General features: G+C 36.8%; 2 long non-coding RNA genes across 2 annotated transcripts in view; one reads left to right on the top strand and one right to left on the bottom strand.

Moving 5' to 3' along the window:
• Positions 1-7,963, top strand: part of LOC127071582 (uncharacterized) — a 101,237-nt gene extending 93,274 nt beyond the window's left edge. Inside the window, exon 3 of the long non-coding RNA XR_007785137.1 lies at positions 7,870-7,963. This is a non-coding gene — a long non-coding RNA (uncharacterized LOC127071582). The remainder of the gene's footprint in view (positions 1-7,869) is intronic.
• Positions 7,964-8,247: 284 nt separating this feature from the next.
• The window catches only part of LOC127071590 (uncharacterized), a 31,658-nt gene continuing 16,630 nt past the window's right edge, over positions 8,248-23,275 (bottom strand). The window contains exons 2-3 of the long non-coding RNA XR_007785151.1: positions 9,274-9,376; positions 8,248-9,093 (exon numbers count right to left, since the gene is read on the bottom strand). This is a non-coding gene — a long non-coding RNA (uncharacterized LOC127071590). The remainder of the gene's footprint in view (positions 9,094-9,273; positions 9,377-23,275) is intronic.

The following is a 23,275-nucleotide window of genomic DNA, read 5'->3' as shown; positions in this document are numbered from 1 at the left end:
CTTCTTTTTGTTCTTCCTTCTTTATTTTTTTTTTCTTTTTTCTTTTTTTTCTCGATCCCATTACATTATTTTCGCAACCTCAGAAACATCGATCACTGTCCACTTATAAAGAAAGCCTAGCATGTACGTAGAAACTCTATCGAGTGCTCTCCATCGTACGTCCACTGGATAACGATTTCTTTTTCTTTATTAAAAAAAAAGGTGAAAAAAAAGAAAGAAAGAAAGAAAAGAAAAAGGAAAGAAAAATATTTTCTCTTATCGGAAAATAGGTACGGCTAATTAAAAAACGCAGCACCTCGATATGTGATATATGAGATACATACAGAGATACCTATCTACTCTTTTATATATATATATATGTGTGTATGTATGTGTGTGTGTGTGTGTGTGTGTGTATCGACGATAGCTCGTTACATTGTTAAAAAATATTAAAAGAATTTAATAAATTAAACGTTGGAAAAATTATCGATACATTTTTTCATTGATAATAATTAATTCGAGATAAGAATCAGATTTTTCTTTTTTCGTTAAGACGAAATCCGATCGATTCCTTTATATTCGAACGTTGTCAAATAAAGAGATTTTTATTGAAAAGCACAAGAATAATAAAACTTGTCTTGTAATTAAAAAGAAGATTAACAAAGCAGCGAACAATGACCAATGCTCGTACTGCGAAACAAATATTCAGTCAAGGCCCTTTAGCAAGTTCTTTCAATATTTAATGTTACTGAAAAAAAATAAATAAATAAATATACTCAATGCAAAGAGCTTTAAGGATGTATATTGTTACGCAAAGATGAGAACATGAATTGTTTGCATTACATTTTTTCTAATGTCGTTTTACATGGACATCATTATTACGTTTTTACGTAATCTTTCAGGTTTTTTGATTCTCAATTGAAAATTGAAAAATTGAAAATATATCATATTCTTTTCATTGCGACTGTTAATGAATTTACGATAATAATAATAATAATAATAAATAGAGATAAATAGAAAGAAAGAATATAAAAGAATAAAGGAAAGGAAATAAAAATGGTATTCAAAGGAGACTTCTAATCGTAAGATTTATATACAAACGATACAATCGTGATCATTAAAAATTTTGCTTTTTACGTATAGTTCTTTTTTCTTTCTTTCTTTTTTTACATCTTTTACGTTTCAACGTTTTACCATTACGGTAGATTTACCTAATGGAGAGAGCGAGGCTGTACGCTTGCTCTAAGCCGAAAGAAAAAGCTATTATGACAATAGTGCATTATGTCTGCTAATAATTTTAAGAATTAAAGCTTACTAAAAGCTTAAAGAAAGGCTAGGTAGGTCGTGCAAAGTAAAAATAGAGTGTTTGGAAGATAGGGGAAGAATTTTACGAACGAAACCAAAACATGGCTATCAATTACTTACATACATCGGTTTCGTGCTAAAATATAAACGAACATAACATAGTTTCATATATCAGGATTCATGCGGATTCTCAAAAGTTTCACGAATGCATATATATATATATATATATATATATATATATACTATATATAAATATTCTCGTCGATTGAACATAAAGGTAATATTACCAATAGTGGAAGTTCACCATGCATAGCGAGATTTTCATGAATAACAAATAATAGAGGCTGACTATCACGATATAGAGAAGAGGTAATTTATCTTCGTAGAATGAATCCAAAGAAAATAAGGAAAGTAAGGAAAGAAAGAGGGATCGACGATGAGGCTTCACTTACCTTCCCGGAGCCTCTCGAGTTGCAGAGAAGTACCCCAGCTGCGTGTATTCTGTACTCCTTATCGAGCTGCTCGTGCTGTCCTTGGATCTTCCTATGGAGCAGACAGATATAGATTAAAGATTAAACTCAGATGGCCTTCCCATCTACGTCGTTTCCATGATAAAACGTACGAGATTGTAAAATTTTCTCCGTTCTACGTTCGTTTGCTTCCTAGGTAAACATTTCGAAAATACAAAATATTTTTTCTCGGAAAGGATTTTATCTTTATCATTGAAAGGTTATAGAATTATTCCCCTCTTTTTTCTTTTACAAAGAGGGAAAATAGATTATGCTCGATGAGGATGCAAGCAGAAGGGGAGAAATTACGGGTTTCGAAAGGGATGGTATACGTGCGTTGGGAAATATTTTCTCTTGAAAGTTTTCGCGCTCGAACGAGCACAGATTCGTTGGGGGATGGTGAGGGAATACCAGCGTCGACTTAACCGCCACCCCTACAGACTCCGATCTTTCTTGGATTCGAAGAACGGGAAACGACCTGAAGGCCAAATAACGAGCAGAAGATGGCACACCTACGGTCCACTGGCACATTTTCCGAGCGGTTTCCTTACTACTGACTTAGGAATTGAAAAAGTTCCAGATAGACGAGCACCGCACCGGAACTTCAGCAATTACTAGTGGGCAAACAATCTTATAAATTCATGATGTGTATGCAAAAGAGAGAAAAAAGAAAGAGAGAGAGAGAGAAAAGAAAAAGAGAGAATCAATTCTTTTATGGCATATCATCGTAATTGCATGTTATATCGTTCGATCGATTAAAATCACAAGAGACTTAATATGATATTAAGATAAATGTCTCGTTGACTAATATGTTTATATTTTAAATATAATCCATTTCCTATACAACGATCTGATAAATATGCAAAAGTTTATCGTAAAATGTTCATTAACCGATATAACGAAAAACTTTGCAATGTTTCCTAGTTAATATCGAACGAACGTGTTTGAGCCTTCGGCCATTTACTAAGCGTGGTTATTTTTTAATCTCCGCCAGGATTATATACTCGTTACGATAAAATATTAGAGTAGATATTGACGATTTCAATTTTTTTTTCTTTTCTTTTTTTTTGTAATAAAGGTAGAAATAAATAGGATATTTTTAACTGCTGACAGTAAAGAATTCTCATAGATCTGTTTCGTTTTTATTGGTCGAGATTCTTGAGCACGAGTATGATTATGAATATTTCCAATCCAATAAAATCTTTATATATATATATATATATATATATATATATATATATATATCAGCGTACATAAGTACATGACTATTTTCCTAAACAATTTTCTATCATCATTCAGTAGTATAAGTCAATCAATTATCAGCCAATATTCCATCCTAAAACATTACACTATATTTTGTCCAACCGACTTTCCATAAATTTTCATCTGTCTGATATCGATGCTTATGCTTCAAAAAATAAAATAGAAGATTATCGAAGTATTAAATAAAAGAAGAAACTTTTTCGAGCATGATAAGATGAGTGGTAGAAATGAATTTTCTGACGGTAACGACGTACAGAGTCTCGTTAAAGTAGACTGATTCGATCTCCAAGTTAACGTGGAAAAATTGTAGAAACTTCAAAGGTAGTACAGTTAGAAGGCGGTCTCATGAATTTCTTACTGTCATAGAATCAAAGAACCCCGACACCGCCCAAGTAGTCCCGCCATCTGCAAAGAACTCACAGAACACGCTAAGCATGTAAGAGGAGTTGTGCAAACAACATTGCTGAAGTACAAACTAAAGACGAAAAAGACGAAGGAAAGAGGGATGTGAAAAGGAGAGGGGAAGGGAGAGAGAGAGAGAGAGAGAGAGAGAGAGAGAGAGAGAGAGAGAGAGAGGAAAGAGATACAGTAAAGAGGTTGAAGGGAATTTCAGATCATGCTGACCTACACTTTTTCACGAGCCACCGACAACTTGTTCCTTTCAATGCGGGACAGTGTAAGCGGCTCTATCTCTAAGGTACATATCTCGTCGTATTCTTTGTCGTAAATCTGAGAAAAATCTCTTTTTTCGAGCAAATTTCCTGATAACTTTTCTAAAATAAATATTCCCTTATTCCTTCGCATTATACCAAGAGAGCGACTCCTTTCGTTTAATCTAACATAATTACGGGAAAGAAAACGTTGCGACTTTCAAAAATGTACGAAGCTTTATTTAATATCCTCACTAGTACGATCAGATTTTATATCTTCTTTTCTATATAAGAAAAAGAGAGAGAGACAGAAAGAGAGAGAGAGAAAAGGAGAGAGAGAAAGAAAGAATGGAAGAATAATAAATCTTCAACGAGTTAATTCTTGCTCCCATTGGAATAGAAAGCAAATCTGAGAAGGTAAAAGTTCACGGATGACCTAACGTCGCCTCGTAAAAATATAATGTTCGCAAAAGACTTTCTATTCTTTCTCTCTTTCTCTCTTTCTTTCTTTCTCTCTTCGTGCCTCTAAAAACTTCGCAGGGTTTTTCAATGAATTCGTTACTTCGATTTATCTTTCGTAGACGTATAAATGTAAAAGTTTCTTAACTTTTCTGAAAGAACTTTAAAATCTCTTCTTGCGCGAATACTTAATTGAACGTTATTATTAATTAGTTCATTAATCTTGAATATTTTCTTAAATCTAATCGATATAATGGAATACATTAATCTTCTCCCATTTGAAAAGTAAATTGAACCACTTACGAAATAGCGTGTAGTAACTCCTGCCTCTGCTTTTCCTTAACTTTTACACTACCGCCTTCCGCAAGAGCAACTTGCAATTCTCTTTGTAACACTGCAAGCTTTCTACGTTCTGCCTCCAAGAGTAATGACGTCACCTATAATACAACATCAAAGAAGATAATATAAAAAATGTAAATGTAAAAAATGAACGAATAGAATTTTTCATGCATTTTTAAAAATAATTTTCAAATTATTGACATTAGATAAAGTCGCAAATGGATCGATTCATAAAAACGTATCGAAGGATAATTCGCTTTAAAAGGGGTACTTTTCGATTCGCTTTGATATTAGCTATTGCTACCTATCGGCTATGTCTATTTCTGTTTTATCGACTAAAGCTAAGCTTAAAATCAATAGAAATCGTTGTTACCAACGTTTGGGAAATATTACTCCGTCGATAAAATATCATGTATCGATAAAATCATAATCTTCAGTGAAACAAAAATCTTTTTTTTCGATCAAATAAAATTTTTTATTCCCACAAACGATTATTATTATTATTATTATTATTATTATTTGGATTTTTATTTAATATCAGAGCAAAAGTCGTAAAAGAAGATTAAAGAACGGATTAAAGTAACGATTTAAAGTATGCGTGGAAAATAACATTCTCCTGTTTGCCAGAATGATAACGTTCCTGTTCTACTCCCTTTCAGAGAACAGAACTGCTCCTGCATATAATACTTGAACATGCAATAACCCATACATAGTACGTGTATCTCCATATGAATGTACGTATGTATACGTAACGGAAGGTTCCTGCATAGATATATTCCAAGATAAACCCTCGTATCCGCGACGTAAGCCCATCGAGTTCTTGGAAGATTCGCGCATGCGAATGTGCTCTTTAATTGGCTGAAAGCACCGAACATTCTACGTTGTGCATGGTTTATTATTACGAAATTATGTAAATTTTTCAACGCTAAGTCATATAAATTATTTTTATAATTTTCAAGATAATAATACCTAGTATAAAAACCGATTATTAAAGGAACAAAAATAAAGATAGTTTGTGTGTGTGAAATTTATCACTCTGGAAAAATCTTAACGTTCGTGATTGTCCGATCGAATACCATAATGACACAAAAGAGAAGTACCGAAAGGAATTTTGGATACTCCAAAGTTTTGTTTGGTACTCTGAGGTTTGGTAAGAGGCTAAGTAAGAGAAAGATCGTTGAAGCGGAATTTGAGGAAAGCGGTTAAGAGCAACTTCACCTTCCCTTTGAATCTCGAAGGTATACTTCGATTACGTTCACGCAACCTCTGTGAATTTCCAATGTTCCAATGATGCAGGTAATTTAGCGAAATGTACGAAAGTTATCGTCGATCGATACTCAGACGCAATATACTCAGACACGTACTTACACATTTACACGATCGGGTCTCGAAACTCGTAAAGGAGTGAACAAATGAAGGTAACTATCAGGAACATTACATTATTCGTATCGCATTTCCATTTCACCTTACTCCTTTGAAATAGAACAACGTTACCATTCTAGTTTTCTATGGTAGAAGAAGTAACGATTACACAATTCGATTACGCGTCGTTTCTGAGTCACTATGGCTTATCCGTTTTGTTAGAGGCGATCTTTGATACCGATCTCTCACGAACTTACGAGTCTCGTTCGCTCTCAGGAAGGTAAGAAAGCGAAAATTCGTAATTAACTCTCGGGACAGGACGATGAGCGAGCTCAATGTGCCTCCGTGTTATTGCATAAGGATAAGCCACATCGTTGCTTCTTTAGTTATCGTTTAAAAGAATCTTTGCTTCGTTTACTCGAAGATTTGCCTCGCGGACGGAATGTTTATCGTTATTACATATATATGCATATATTCATAAAATAAGCATAAATATTTTATTACGTTAACGTAACATCAAAATAGAATTTCATTTGTAAAAACGTTTATCCAGAGGGAGGACACGAATTAAAATACATGATATAATGTCGATGAAGGAAAATGATAAAGTTACAATTTAATTAACAATAGAAGGTCGATCGTTCAAAGATCCAGTCGAATACAATATACGATATGATAATGAAGAAAAGAATAAGATCATACACAATGAACGCGTTTGCGTGGCTAGATACGTAGGTGGACGTTGAACGCGATAATTTATACAAAAGGAAGAAATACAAATTGTACAGCTTATCATCGTCTGTCGAAACGTTTCTTTGAGTAATATCCACGTTGAGCGAGCCTCCGCTTATTAGAGATCATCGTGATAGGGATGCTGATTACAAAGTCTTCAAATTATGTTGTAACATTTCTCTATTTCTCTTTCCCTCTCTCTCTCTCTCTCTCTCTCTCTATCTATCTATCTATCTATGTATCTATCTTTCTCTTTCTTTATTCTCTCTTTTTCGTCTAGTAATACCACTTCCTCGTGAGCCACAACTAAGATAATTATCATTTGGACATCTCCCAGGAGATGTCACGGTTCGAACAAATCTTACGATATAACTCGCGCTTTCGATTTTTTTTTCCTTGCATTTATTACATGCTATTTCGCAGCTCCTTCCACTATCCTTATATATCTTTCAAGAAGTCAACAATCGGTGTATGCTTTTTTCAAGGATTTTCGGTGGTTTCTTCATTTTTATAATGACTCCCATACTGTGTGACGTTTTGCCACAAACTACTTGTTCTTCGCAACAAGTTACACGGACTTTTGATTACTACTTCTACTTCTAATTTTACCGACTCTCTCTCTTTTTTTTTATCTCTCTTTCTTTTTCCTTTCTCTCTCTCTCTCTCTCTCTCTCTCTCTCTCTCTCTCTCTCTCTCTCTCTCTCTCTCTCTCTCTATTTTTTCTCGTTATTCATACAAGTGTATATATTTTCTGCAAGGAGAAAACGTAATAGAAAGATTTTACTTACTCGTCAACTACTTCTTCTCCCATCGTTGCCCTTTAAAAGCATATGTATCATTATACCGGGCAACATACTCGCGTACGTCTGACTATCGTTTACCCTCTTCCCTTTTCTCTCTTTTCCCTCCTCTATTCGAGAGAAACACGAGATCTTACGCAAGATGCATGCTGCATCCTACAGCTTGGACATATGCATATACATATACATAAATATATTTACGCCCGCAGGTAGTATTAAACTTTCCTCTAAAGATGACTCGTCGAGTACTATCTCTTGACTTGATTCGATTACGTCAAAACGTTATGGATGGAATATGTCGATTTGAAACATCAAACACTTTGCTACTTCGATCAAGCAATTTAATGATCGAAATCGCCATTTATAGTAAACTTCGAATCAAATCGATCTTTGAAATCGAATGAGACTTTTACGTTTCTCAATTGAAAAATTTCATTGCAAAACTCATCCACGGTATTTTCTTCATTCCAGGTGGTGGACACTTGGATTCTTCGTCAACTTCTTCTCGTCTCCAATGGTAGAAGAAGGCGGTCTGACGTAAAAGAACGTTTCGCAAGCAACCGAGAATACGTAAGTACACTGATCGCGCTCGCCAAACGAGTATAACGACCTGACTAGATTTTTCCGAGGAGAGGAAAATTTATTCGCCTTCTACCGACTCGTATAACGTTTGAATTTAATAATCATGCCTGTCTAACACGCATATGTACATAAGATCTACTGTGAGTATGAATCACCATTTTCGCACTTATCTGTCGACTAATTAGCTCGCATAAATATCATTAATATTTTGCAATCGTAAAAATACGTGTTTCATTTTTCATCGTCATTGCAATCAAATTATTTTCAATAATTGATATCTTCGAACAGTATCAAATTGTATCATCGCAGGATACTCTTTTCTTCGATCGAAGTATTTTACGTTGACGTAGATCGTATCTACTTACTCAACGTTTGTATAAAAAGAAAAGGAAAAGGAAAGAAAAACAGTTAAGAAATAATAACTTGCGTAACAAAGGAGAAAGATCAATCAAAATAAAATTTAAATAAAGCAACATTAATACGTATAGACGGATTTTACGGTAGCAGTAGCGAAGAAATAAAAAGTATCGGGATGATAGTATCCATCTCGTTTATAATTTACGAGCAGTGCGAGAAAAGTAAAGAGATGAAAGGAAGGAAGCTTAACGAGACGGACCGGTAAAACGGATTCTACGTGCCAACGCAGAATAAGAAGGAAAGAGATCACGAGAAAAAGAGAAAGACAGAGATCGAGTAAGAGATGGATATATGAATAGATAGAGAGATGAAAAGAGAGAGAAACAGAAAGAGAAAGAGAGAGAAAGAGAGAAAGAGAGTAGGAAAGAAACAGACTTTCCTCTCGCCGTCGTTTCGGTTTCAGGTGGCTGCTCGTTGTACCAGAACCGACACCGGTTTTATGACTCGGACCTCTCACTACTTGTTCAACGTCACACACAATTCTTGGCAAAAGTCGAGCATTGGAATCGAGCCGAAGTCGCAAGCAGCTACCATCGGATTTATTCTTGCCCCTCGACAAGTATACTCGGCACGTTCGCATTGTTTCCTTCGTCGTCGATGTCTCCGATCGATTATCGCGTTCGCGTTCAAGGTCCTAACTCGACTCAGGTTTTATCCTATATCTATCCATCTATCTCTCTGTTGACCGTTTATTTTCTAAAAGTAACATAAACTTTGTCTTTCAAAAAACGAATCCACCGAGTAAATTTATATTATATGTTTTTTCTTTCGACTAAAGAACTTGAGAACATCGTGATTGATCATCTACTTTTATTTATCTGAAACGTTTTCCAAATAATCTAATGAATTATTTAGAAAGGTCATGAAATAAATTACCTCGAGTTGTACGCCAAAAAGATCCCTCGATCTTCCGGGTCTTGACACGTTGAGATCTTGCATGTTGGCTTCTCGTTCGACCAAACCCATTTCCGTGAAGTATCTGCAAATATATTATATTGACAATCAGCTGGGTTTGTACTAAACCTCAAAGAGATAGTAAAAGAAACGAAATTTTTTTCGTTCGCGTCAAGAGAGAAGGAAGAATTTCCTTTACGTAGAGTCCCGATATGTCGGCAACGCTTTCTGATTTTTCGTGAACGTTTCAACCGTTACGATTATACTTATCTTCAACCATATATATCAAAAATACGTGTTTTAATTGATGAAAACGATTATTTTTATGACAGGTAAACAAACAAGAAATCATGTAAACATTATTATTTTATCTCAAATAATAATAATAATCTTATTATAATTTACATATTAGATACTTTTTATCATTTGAACGCAAATAATACACGCTAATGTAGAATTATTCGAGAAATTCCATTCTAATCGCTGAAAGATTAACAAGTTTAATCACGGAATTCACAGAAATAAAAATCAACCGGAAGCTCGAGAAGATACTGAGCTCGTATATCAAGCGCGCTTACGACTTCAGCCAAGACGTTAGCTTGAACTTGATATATGAAACTTTCTATCGCTGACAAGAACGCAGACGAAATCCTTTTTCACGATACAGGGGAAAAAAAAAGCAGGGGAGATCTCGTCTACGAAAGTGATTAAATGTTTTCTAAGATGCGCGCTTTTCGCATTGGTTTAACTTTGTCGTAGCGAGAACAAATCAGGTTTTACGGCAAACGTACTTAAAGATAATTAGAAGAAAATTACCGCTGGCAGAACGAAAGCAAAAATGCCATCTTTAGTAAGGGCTGGATGAGAAACAGAGACAGAGACAGACAGACAGAGAGAGAGAGAGAGAGAGAGAGAGAGAGATCAAAAGTGAGTTGGCAAACGACAATGAGAGATACAAACGTGCGAACAATACACACGAAAGAAGATTACAGTGTACAAGATTACCGTTACACTCTAGAGAAACAACAAAGACAGAAAGAAAGAGAGTAAGAGATAAAAAGATAATTATCAATAATTAATCGTTAGACGAAGACACACAGGTTACTCTCAGCTTTTCCTATTATAGTTGTAGTTATGAAGAAGAATGAGAAAGATAGACGATCGTCACTCGCACTTCTCTTTCCTCGTTTTCCTTTTATTCTCATTCTCTTCCTCAGCGTTTCTCTATCTTTCCTTTCTCTTTCTCTCTTTCGCTCTTTCGCTCGTGCGAATCACGAGAAACGAAGGTCGTTTCCAGCACCGTAATTACCACCAGGATAATCCCATTATTTACAATACTCTTCGTTACTCTCCTTTTCTCTCTCTCTCTCTCTCTCTTTATTTTTCTTCCCTTTATTCCTCAGCATCCGTTTGGCTTTGTCGAGCGAACGTTGCTTCTTTAATGAGTCGTTAGTGGATTTAGCAAAGAGGATGAACGATAAATACATCGATTAAACGCGAACGTCTCCTAATCGAATCGAAGAAGCCACGTCGGCAATTAGTCCTTATTCGAAATATTTGCTTTTTTGATGGAATTTTCACAGAGCTTTCATTTTCGAAAGGAACAATTTATATTTTTAATCAACGTATTCTAACGATGACAATAATTTGATCGTTTTCTTGAACGCAAGAACAAAGTAAAAAAAAATAAATAAATAAAGAAAAGAAAAAATTAGAAAGCTTCGAAATTCCTTATTATAGCTACAAAACAGATATTCTTCTCTTGAAGAAGAAAGTGCTCTTTCGTTGGCCGGTAGCGAAACAAAGCGGAAGTGAAAAATCTCAATAACGTATTGCTTGGAACGGGGCAAGAGGTAACGGTATCAAGATACGGATCATTAACGCTCCTTCGATCTACGATCCAGCATTCTAATGCAACCGCGAAATCCATTACTGCTGCTAAATCGTAAAATCGGCTGCATCATCCAGAAATTCTCTTCTTTCGATTTCCACGCCGTTCTACCGTGAACATGTTGGCTAAGTTAACGTCGCAAGATCTCAGCAGCTGTTCGGATAACACTCGAAAGGGATTACGAGATCTATCTATCTAGCTACGCGTTAAGACGTAACGAAATAATTTCACTTCGGCTTCTGGTGGTCTTCATCCACTTACAGTAAAAGCTAAAGATTAAGATGATAATTATATAACCAGTTTTACGATCGCTTACCTCACGATATTCTCCGTTAGAATGGATTAGAATCTTTTTTCTTCTTTTTTTTTCTTTTTTTTTTTTACACGGAAAAGTAAAATAAGGCTTAACCAAGCAACAAACTCGATAGAAACGATCGATCTCGCCTTTCAAGGAGCGCTATAATTAATGTTCCTTTCTAGTCTGCGTGTCGTTTGTTCACTCTCATATGTAAACGAAAAAACGAAATAATCGGATGGGGACACGTTGAAGAGTAATAAATAATAAATTTATTACTTGTTACTCTGCTCGTGTCCCCTTTTAAGACTCTAGGAATACTCATTCTATGTCCAATGACTGGTGCTATCGCTTAATTATTTACGAGTACTTTCGATATTTCCCATGCTTCTCTTATTTATATTACGTCAATCGATACGCAACGATGCATTATTATGCAACTTTCAATGTAAGATTTTCAAACTATCAAGAATAATATTTTCAAGCGAAATGTCATTTTGATGTAAGAGTTCCCGATGCTAGGGGAAAAGATTGAGGATAGATTTTAATTAACTTTTGCAATTTCAATATGATTAATTGATCGTGCTTTTGGTTTTTTTTTCTTTTTTTTCTGAAATGAAGACTGATTAAACGTAAAGAAAAAAAAAAAAGAAGAAAAAGCAACTTAAGTGACTATTACTCCCTTTCTTAACTCCACCTCTATTCCTTCTTCGTTCAGATACTATCGCACATTCTATGACAGTTTCGAAGCAAGTCGAGGGAAAGTTAGCCTTAGCCCGTGATGTTTAACTTCCTGGAAAGCGAAGAAAGGTTTCTGGTAAGGGACAAGGTACTCTCATTCCTGGAATTTTCGAAGCATCGCTAACGTTAGCGTGCACCCGTTCGCGTTCTCCGAACATGCTAGCTCTAGCTACAAGCTTACCTTTCACGGGCTTTCCGATGCACTTAGGATAAAACGAAACGATAATACAGTTGCTTCTGAATACCGCATATGCAACGTAATTGTCCGCGTTTAAAAAGCTAATGGTAATTAAAAGATAAATCTAAGATACACAAATTACTATACGATACGATCTTACGATTGAATACAATCTTTTCGTTCTTTATTAACTTAACGAAAATAAAACGAAGATAAAACTATCGAAATGAATTTTCGAGCGTTACGAACGAGGAAGAAAAAGATAGATAGTAAAATAAGTAAGTAAATACGTGATTCGATGTTCCAAGTCTTAGATCGGAGAACCCTGACACACATTCCAATAGTTCGCTGAACGCATTTCCCTGCGAATGAAAACGAAACGGTGCGTTCCGCTCGAAGATAACGACTTCGATGAATGAACGATGCACGGTTATATAGCGAAACAAAAGGGAAACTACAACGTCGCCCGACTTATGGAACCAGTCTGACTCGTTTCTACGATACTTCTTTCCTATTCCCTCGATAAAATCGATCTTCTAACATATTTACATTTTTCATTTCTTCGATTCAATCGAAAAAAGATTCGTCTTTTTTGTAAACAAAAAAAAAAGATCGTCGCGATGAAAGGCGTATCGTCGAAAGAAAAAATCGATATCTTTCCTGACGGGTTAACTTGAAACGATGTAAAAATAATTAAATACGATTAAGTGACGATCAATCAAGACAAAAATTCATTCCTCGTAACTAGCTTCGTCTAAAATTCGCAAGTTTATTATAGGCGGTACATCATGATGTAATACCGAAGTCTTCATTCGTAATTAGAAGTAATTAAGCTGCATTATAAAAGTAACACGAGGTGCAAGGCATATAATTACCGACAAAATGGCGTCTAGTGTGCTCGAGTTTAATAAAGTATATGTGTGTCTTTCTCTTTCTCTCGCTCTCTGTCTCTCTTTACTGTTTATTTTCATCGTAAACAAACGTACAGTGTCTCTACAATCTACATTCCCTTCCATGTAAGCAGAGTCAGCGTAACCAGAGAGTGATATGAATCTTGGGATCACTTTATATTCGAATTAACGTTAACGAAAATAAAATTAAAAAAAGAAAAAAAGAGAAACTAAATTTCAATTATTATTACGGAAGCGAATAAATAACGACAAAATTCAATCGACAAATAAACTCGATTGAAGTTCCTTCCCGTTAATTGAAAATCCAAGAAACGTTTGTACTCTTTAAGAAACAACTTTTTACGCGACTGAAGTAAAGAGAAGACGTTTGAATCGATCTATGGATGACGATTAACATTACCGGTAGTTTCCAAGTAGGTTACGACTGCGTCGAGATAAACGACCGATCGAGTCCAGTGGCCATTCCTTGACCTAGACGACACGACATTAACCCAAACCGACCTACTCTCTTCCTCCGGTTCGTCCACCCAGTTCGTTCCTCCATTCTACAAGAACGTATTACGAATAAACCTACGTGATGTCTCAAAGAGACAGACATCTAACTTTTTATCAAATATACACATATATTTTCAAGGATCCCGATTGAAACGAATAGTCTATATCACATATACAATAACGAGATATCTTCCTTTCTTTCCTTGTTTTTTTTTTTTTTACATTCCTTATGATATATATACAATTACTGTTTTTTTTTCTCCAGTTAAACGTTTTCAACTCTTCCAGATTATTATCTGTTAATAGCTTTAACGTTTCGCAAACTGACGAAACGTAAAAACGTTCGAATAATAAATCTTCCTCTTTTGACTTTTGCTCGCATTTATAGTATATCGCTTGGTGTCAAGATATGATTCCAACAAACTTTTTTCATCGTGAACCGTCCATATTTTTTGAACGATCACCTCGTATTCGATCCTCGTTAAATTTAATTTCAGAAATGTTAAACGAAACGAAAATTTTGTTTTGATATTTTGATATTTCAGGCTTTATTGGAATAAAACATAATTAAGCTATAAGCGATATCGTCGAATCAATCAATCTTTTATCTCTAACACGAATAAAATAAAATTTGGCACGTCCCAATAATTCGATCTATCGCTTTTGTATTGTCACACACAACCCATGAATTTTTTGTTGGTATCACGGATGATTCCACGTAGGTACTTTGAGAATCACTGGTTTAGAATATTCGATCGGTCAGGAGAAAAATTTTTTTGACGTTCCAGCTCGTTATAATTATCAAAAGAATAAAGTTACAAGAAATAAAAAACATATTCGTCGATTGCAAGCAATGATCTCGGAATGGACGAACAATCGGATACACTCGGTGCAAATATAATTCCTGGAAAAAAGATACAAGAACTCGTTTGATTTTATTTGAAAGTTTCATCGTCTTTCCGATGTCTTATGATTCTACGTTGTCTTATCGAAAATACTTCGGCTAACGACTTTACCAAAGTGCCACTAATTAGGATTGTAAAGTTCTCCTCGGCTCTTGGGCACCTTGGATACTGGGATATATACTTTTTCAACATAAAACGCTTCGTATTTCACAAAACTCGTTTATACACCTGCGATCATGCGATCGTGCATGATCGAGCCTTATTAAATCGGGCGTGAAATCTATTCGAGTGCGATTCGAGTTAATCGCAAAGAAAAATTAACCGAAATGCGCAGTGGCTTAACGTTTCCCTCATTCTCTCTCTCTCTCTCTCTATCTTCCTGTTTTTCGTTCTCTCCCTTGAATTCTTTTTTCTATGAATAGAAAGAGACTTAATATTCGTTCACCGTTACGTTTACCGAACGAAAGCGGCAAGGTTAATAGGCGAATGTAATGACGTCGAAAGGATCTAATCGGTTAATCTTGCTTGGATTACCTTAATCGTATATTGAAATAACGTGAACTGCTATCAATTCATCTTACGAGGTATAACGAAAAGTATGTAAATTTTTAGTCGAATTTATTATGAAAAAAAGAAAGATATAAAAGGAGGAAAAGAGATAAATTTAAGAGAACTTATTTTTCGTTCGGTAGTTCACTTCCTTACATTTAAATGGCAACTTATTTTTTACCTACGTTCTAACGTTTGACCTTAGAAAACCCGTCCCTAATGAAAACGGAGAAGGATAAGGAAAGGGGAGTTGAGAGTTTATAATTCGTGCGAAATGCCAAAAGCGAGAACACGAAAGGTCCGTACGGACCTGCCCTTCGTTTCTACCCTTTCCTCTCTTCGTCGACCCTCCATCTTCCTCTTTCTACCTCGACGAACATTCAGGATAATTTCCGAGGCGACTTTTAAAACCGCTTCGACAAAATAGCCTTCAGTTCTCGAGTCGCATGCGGTTTCAAGCACGTTCGCGGTAAGATGGCAGATTGTTAAACGTACCTACCTCTTGCAGGTCAACGAATCTAATTTTCGTAATGTTGGAACATTAACGGGAATAGATCGAATTTTAATCCATTTCGTACAAGCTTGCGTTTGCTTGGCCCTTCTCTATCGGTACACTGAAGAATACAGATAGAAATAGAAAGAGAAAAAGCGAGATAAGAATTTTTAGAAAGAAAGACGGTGTTACAAGAACAACAAAATTTTTTAAATTCGAGTGAAAGGTCTATAAATTCAAAACGTTCTTAAATATTTCGTTAAATCCTTAAAATTATACATAAATTGCCTAGATCTTTCGCGATTTATATTCGCATATAGGTATTAAAACGTTATGTTTTAATCGTTACGATTAATGAATCTTTTGAAATTTCGACAAATTGGACGTGTTAAGGGGTAAAAAAGGTGTTCTTCGGGAAGTTCGTTGAAGTCCGCACGAGGTACGCGCGACAGGAAGGGTAGGAAGGAAGTTTTCTATCGATCCAATGGCGGTATTTTGAGGTCAGGGCGCTGCGCCAGCACTGCGGCTACCGGCCACCGTCGAAACCATCCTCGACGTCGACGTCGAAGTCGTCCTCCTCAACGGCGGACATCCGATAAACTCCCTCCTCCTGTTTCTCCTTCTCCTCCTCCTCCTCCTCCTCCTCCTCTTCCATCACCGCTAGTAGCATTAGCAACAGCAGAAGCAAAAGTAGCAGGGCCGACGGCACCATCGGGGTGGCATCTCGCGTGACGGTTCGCTGCATTTTAAAAAACATGGCGCACCGATCGCGCGACCGTAATCGTTCGACTCCTTTCTCGGTTAGCCGCATTGCGGACTCGAATTCTCCTATATATTGAGAAAACGTTTCGCTTCCTTTCCTTCCTTCCTTCCTTCCTTCCTTCCTTCCTTCCTTCCTTCCTTCCTTCCTTTCTTCATCCTACTTTTTCCCTTCCTTCCTCCTCTTCTTCCCATCCGAACATCCTCATTTTCTTTTTCCACCACGAACATTACGTAGTAAAAAGAAAAAATGCGACCCTTTGTTCGAATCCTCGTCGTTTCGATAAATATATTAAATTACGAAAAGCGATGGAAGAATCAAGAGGGTACAGAACGAGAAGGGCAGAAAGAGGAAGGGTGCATATTGGCTTAATTTGAATTTTAATTCAAGTGGAATTTCGTTTCGAAACGAAATTACAGTCGCGTCAGCTAATCCAAGGAAATCAAATCGATAGTCCTTTCCCCGCATAGCCGAGCACTTTTCGTTGCAAGGTCGCGAAGACTTCCTCGAGGATCAACGACCTCTCTCTGTCTCTCTCTCTCTCTCTCTCTCTCTCCAATTTCTCACGGTCCCCCGTTCTTGCTGTTCTTTCCTCCTCCAACTCTCTATCTCGCCGTACGGAGTAGCACGTGCAAGCCGAACGTAATTCATTTCTCCTTTCTCCTTTCGACGGTATTGCTGGTATAACACAGCCGAGAGAGGAAATTTACCCTTGTCGGTGCATGTATGTACCTCTATCTATTTAAATGCCTACGTTTTGAGCTGAATTATCGAATACGTGGAGTCATTGCTACGGGTTAATAAATGAAATCGAATGAACATTCTGTATTTCATCCATTTGACATTATTTCCTTCGTAAGAAAATGCAGCTTTGAAAATAAAATAAAGCGTACATTTACCGAGACCTAGTCTTAAATAATTGGAAGTTATCATATACTTGTTCCGACAGTATATAGAGCATAAATAGTAGAAAAGTAATTTTCAAACAAATTGGCATTCACGATTTCCTTCAAAATTACATTTCAAATAACCTTATTTTATATATAGATGGATAGATATATTTATCTGATTAGAATCAATCACAACGTAAATAACTAATATTGCTAAAGTATTCATCAGACGACAAGTACTATCTTTTCACCTCTACAAAGAATTTTAATCGATACAAAGTATCGCATTATACGTAGCTAATCGACAATAATAAGAAAAAAAAAAAGATTGTTTTTAAATACAAATAATCATAAATATTTCGATTTAGTTGCGTTTAGAAAGATCGAAGACTCTTGGAGATGCGACGTAAATGTAAAAAAGAAAAAAAAGGAAAAGAAAAGAAAAGAAAAAAGGAAGGAAAGAAAATATAAAGAAAAAACCGGAAAAACGGAGAACGTTAATATGAGTCAAGGAAGGAAAAAATTAATAATATAAAAGAGAGAACGAGAGGATGATTCGATCGGCACAACGCTTCCTGTATTAGCAGTCAAGCTAAAAAAGGATGTGTAAGGATAGAAAGGAACATATCCTATAACCTCCACCTTGGCTCGTCGTAAAGTTCGTCGGTGCAATAAGCGAACGATAAGTCTTTCGTCCTTCCTCTTATACGTTGGCGTGCGCGTGCTCATCGCACACGCGTTAACAGAGTAAACGCCCTTTATATATGTAGGTTTACACGGGGCGCGGTATCGACACCTCGTAAAGCAACAGGGGTAAGTCGTTCTTTCTTTTTACTCTCTCGGCTGGTGTATCTACGTGGCACGTAATAAAAAGAGCATACGCGTCGTGTACTTTTCCAGGACGCGTCCATTACGCGCGAGGCGCGTGCGACTGGATAACGCCATGGACAATACCTATAAAAAGTGTTTCCCTTAACCACTATCTATACGTAGATATTAATAAAAGTGTATGGTTTCCTTTCTTTTCTCTTCTTTCTTTTCTTTTCTTTCCTCTTTTCTTTTTCTCTTTTTGGTACGGACTTATATCGAGCAAGTAATAAATTAAGTATATAAGATATCTATATGAAAGTACGAGCGGAGGGTTGATAAAAAAAATCCTATATCAAATATTTTCTCTTTTAATATATTTCGAATTATGGTTATAAACGGATAAACGATTTAATTCAATTTTATACAGGTAATTTTCATTTTAATCGCTTTCATAATTAATGACATAAGTAGTAACATAAGTAAATACCGTTCTTAATATATATAATTTATATATAAATGAGATATATACTTGAGATTCTTGATATATAAACATGTTACAGATAAAAAGGTATATGAGTACGCTTATATAGAAAACGAAGATGGGAACGAAATTAGCAATTTGATGAGTTTGCGAGAATCGACCGACTTATCTCTTTAAATTCCGAATTTTCTTTTCCCACGAGAAAGGAAGGAAAAAAAAGATTCGATGTTACGAAATTAATGGAAAGCGGAGGATTGTCCATAGCGTTTCGAGCGTGCTCGTTCCAGCTCGAAACGCTATGTTTTGCGTCGAAACTTTTGGACGCGTCAGGAAAGGCGAACAAAGAGACAGAGCGAACCGAGAGACGCGTTCCGGTGGTCGTCCCTATCAGCTGGCTCTTCAAGGCTGACGGGACAAGTGGGCGTCACGCATGGGAGATTTTTGGTCGCGCGATCGAATCGTCCAGTAAGCATTTTTTCGTTGAAACGCGCCTGAATGAATGCACCAGGTTGAATATAATCGAGAAGTAACCAAATCGTTTGGTTGCTTTTTCTTTTAAAGGATGTTATCGAATATGAGTTATAAATCGACGTTTAATGCCGCTTCAAGTACCTATACCTATGTATATAACTTATGTACTTGTATATATATGTATGTATGTATATATATATCCACCCTTAGCGAATCACGATTTATACGATTTACCGAGACTGCTTCTGATCGATGGCAAAGCGATTGCCGGCACGTAGGCGGTTCACCACGTAGCGTAGGATGTATAGTCACGTGTTCGATTTAAACGCTTAGCCGAGAAACGAACGTGTGTGAGGGCGAAACGTGTGTCCTATAGAGACGTGGACGAGTACGCGCGAGTAAAGCGAAGAACTTTACGTGGGGTATACGTGGACATGAATGACCGCATGACGGCATATGACTATTTCTTTCTTACCGATCCCTTTCGATCGACTTACACACCTACTTTTCCATATATCCGTATGGAGTACTCTGATGCGTGCAAATTTTTTATAAATATACATATACGTAACTAAGACCTACATACGTATGATATAATAACACACATGATGGATCTGTAAATTATGCAAAATACATATGATGTATATATATATATATATATTTACATATAAATATAATATATGTATATTATATATTCCATTTACTGTGGTTAGGGTACATGACCGCATGCACACACGCGCACGCATACACACACAACGTTACCTTTCTTAACTCGTCTGTGAAAACCTATTCATCTTTCTCTACTGTCTTTGAAAGTACTCGAAAGTTCGCTCCATTTTATCTTACCCACTCTCCATACCTTTACTTTACTCTTCCCTGTTCTTTTTCACGTAAGGAACATTTCGTGTTCATTGCATCGGAACCGCGAAAGTCATTTGGTCATCTGCTTCGCTCTCCCCTTTGCCACGAAGATAGAGCAGATGTCGAATGTATTATCTACAAAACTAACGATCGCCTTCAACGTGTCTGCAACATGACTCGTCCTTTTAGGAGGGTTATTTAACGATTATACGAATTTGAAAAAGGGATAAGATAGTCCGTCGTCGAATGACCTACATACGTATGAATCAAGATTTATCTCTTTTCCTTTCTTTTTCCTTTTTCTCAACTCATTAGATACTTTCTACTCAAATTCGTGAGTGTATAGAGATAATGAATACATTCGATATCAAATCGAAATCGTATAATTAAAAAGTTTGAAACATTGCGCGAGAAGCTTGGTACTTTCCTATCGGTCCTATCAAGCTCGATGAAAATCTTGATTGCGTTTGAAAATGACGAGGAGAAAAGTGGGTTCGTGCCTTTAAAGATAAGTAGGTACATATTTCCCTTTCGTCGGCATCGTCCCACGGAACAGAGCTAAAAGCAAAAGCCAGGATAGGGAACTATGATGGTGGCCTAGGCAAGCCGGTTCCGTTTTCGACGTCGGAAAAGCACGCTTAATAATATTCTCGTGACCCGAGGCTGCTTAGTCGGGAACCCTAGCGCTGTTTATCGATCCGTGAACCAAGTCACGCTAACCGGCCCTCTAACAACTAGAAGACTCTTTCCATGCCGAGGTTAATTCAAATCTCTTTTTTTCCGTCTTATCGAAACTTCGCCGATAGGTAAAGTACGTACATATGTACACGTTCTTCGTGTGGGAGTTATTAAAGAAATAAATAAATAAATAAAAAGAAAGAAAGAAAATATTACAACGATATGTTGTTTCTCAACGTAATAACAATTACAGATAGAGATATCTTGAGGTAATTGAATTGAAAAGAAAAAGAAAGAAAAGAAAGTCAACCTTCCCTTAAAGGATGTTCGAAGGACGACTCGCAAATTACGTCCTATCCTAAAGATCCAACTTCCACGCACTTTCGTGGCTGAACAATTTTATATTCCTCCCTTTACGGATCGGTATCAAGAAACGTGTTTCGCGGTAAGGCCAACTGCGTGCGGTTACGAGGATCTCGCTTCCTCCTCCTTCTTCTCCCCCTCCTCCTCCTCTTCATCCTCCTTCTCCCCTTTCCTCTGCTCCTGCAAGAAGGGTAGAAACTACGGAGTTGTAGGGGTGCCGGTAGAGGTGGGTCACGCGAAGAATGGGCGGAGATTCCAAAAATAGGACCATTACCGATAAGACCTAGCCCAGCAGAGCGGCATAGGTGGGTATATATCGCGAGTTAGGCGATGGCAGGTGATAAAGCGCGGCAAATGGGCTGAACTAAGGGGTTTAGAGAAGAAAGGAGGGTGGTTAGGAGAGAAAGGTGGAGAGAAGAGCAAGGTAGGACAAGAAACTGGCGATAATAGTGTGAAAGCCAACGATGCTTGCGAACCGGGCGAGGCAAAAGTCGCGAAGCGACATAGACGAGATGTACGATGGAAAATGAAATAAATGGGGTGAGGTTGTTCCTGAAACGACATTGCCGTCTGTCCACACCTCGATGCTTCCTCTTTGATCGTCGGCTTAATCGAATAGAATGATTCGACGTCATTGTCCGTTATAAAACGCCCTTCCGTTATAATTAATAAATTAATTGGAATCGTAAAAATTCCGTTTCGATACTTATATCCGAATTAATGCGAAATGAAGAAATTCGTAAATCCCCGTAACACGTCCCTGTCGTTAAATAAACGTCCTGTAAACGATAATGCTCGTAGTAAACGTTCTCCAAAGCGTCGAAGTAAAGTGGAGAACACGTTTTACCATCGAAGCCCGTAAGCGAGTTTGACTTTGAAGAAACGCAGATTATCGTGTCCGATCTATCTGGAAGGCCGATGATTACAACTATTCGATACTATAAAAATCCGACTTAAGTTTAAAGCGAAAGAATAGAAAGAGCAAGAAGAAGAAGAGGAGGAGAAGGAGGAGGAGAAGGAAAAGGTAGTGGGTGTTTTGGTGGTGGAAAGAGAGCGGGGATCGATGTGCGAAGGTAGGAAAGGAAAGGAGGGGATGGAGAAACGACACAGGAAAGGTTTGAGTGGCGTTTCTACGAGGGAATCGCGTGACTACTCACGGATCAATAGTTTGCTCGTATACGTGGGTACACAAGTCGGCTTCTACGAGCGTTGCTTTGGGCGCTGGCGCTTCTGTCGACGAGGGTGAGTCGGCGAAGGGCAGCAAAACGACGAGGAGGAGGAAAGTATGAGAGGGGAATGAAGGAGGCCCAGTAAGAACCCCAACGAGTCGAATCTACGCTTCTTACTGGCGTCTGTGGACATTGTACACGTGTCTATACTTTCTCTATCTGCATTATGCAATCCGATCATTTTCTCATCATTCTTCCTCGATGACTAGCCCTCGCTTAGTGATCTTTTTTCATAGCAAATCAATTCGACGACTTACACTAATGTATTTCCGCAAACGACTCGAGCCGAGTCGAGTCGAGTCTTTCCCATTTTTTTTTCATTAATTAAATTCACTCGTATACACGCACACACATATACGGACTTTTTATAATTACGGTATTTAAATCTGTCTATTTCTTTGATTAATTATAAATACTTTTATGTAATTTAATTGCATTAATACATATATAACGATATTATTTTTCTCTAATAATAATAAATAATATGGCTTTTAATCGTATAACGATCTCGGATCAGTTTTTCGATCTATTATATAATCATATTCTTCTACTAGGCGAGCGTGCATTGCTCGAAATTGGTAGCCCGTAATGACACGTAGACAGAGGCGGATTCACGATCTAGGAGGTCTCTTTCCCAGACGTAAAGCCCTGATTTTCCAGTCCGGTGCGAATCGCATTATACGGCTACCTACGTATATATTACGAAATGCGTTACGTTGAAAATCACTGACTACAGCGTGAAATCTATTTAATAAAAGATCTTATCCGATGATTTAAAACAATATTCCGATGCCAATTGTTTTTAATTGTTTTTATCGCATATATTTATGTATCACTTTTATCGCGATGAAAAAAAAGAAAAGAAAAAAAAAGAGAAGAATCAAACGTACTTTGATTTTCCTGATCTATGGATTTGTTTTAACAAACTTATGTTAGTATGAACTACTATCCTATCCCCACGAATGAAAATAGAACGAAATAAA

The sequence above is a fragment of the Vespula vulgaris genome, chromosome 1, assembly GCF_905475345.1.
Source record: "Vespula vulgaris chromosome 1, iyVesVulg1.1, whole genome shotgun sequence".
NCBI lineage: Eukaryota > Metazoa > Arthropoda > Insecta > Hymenoptera > Vespidae > Vespula > Vespula vulgaris.
Note: the sequence above shows the minus strand (reverse complement) of the source record. Positions and strands in the feature narration are given on the sequence as shown.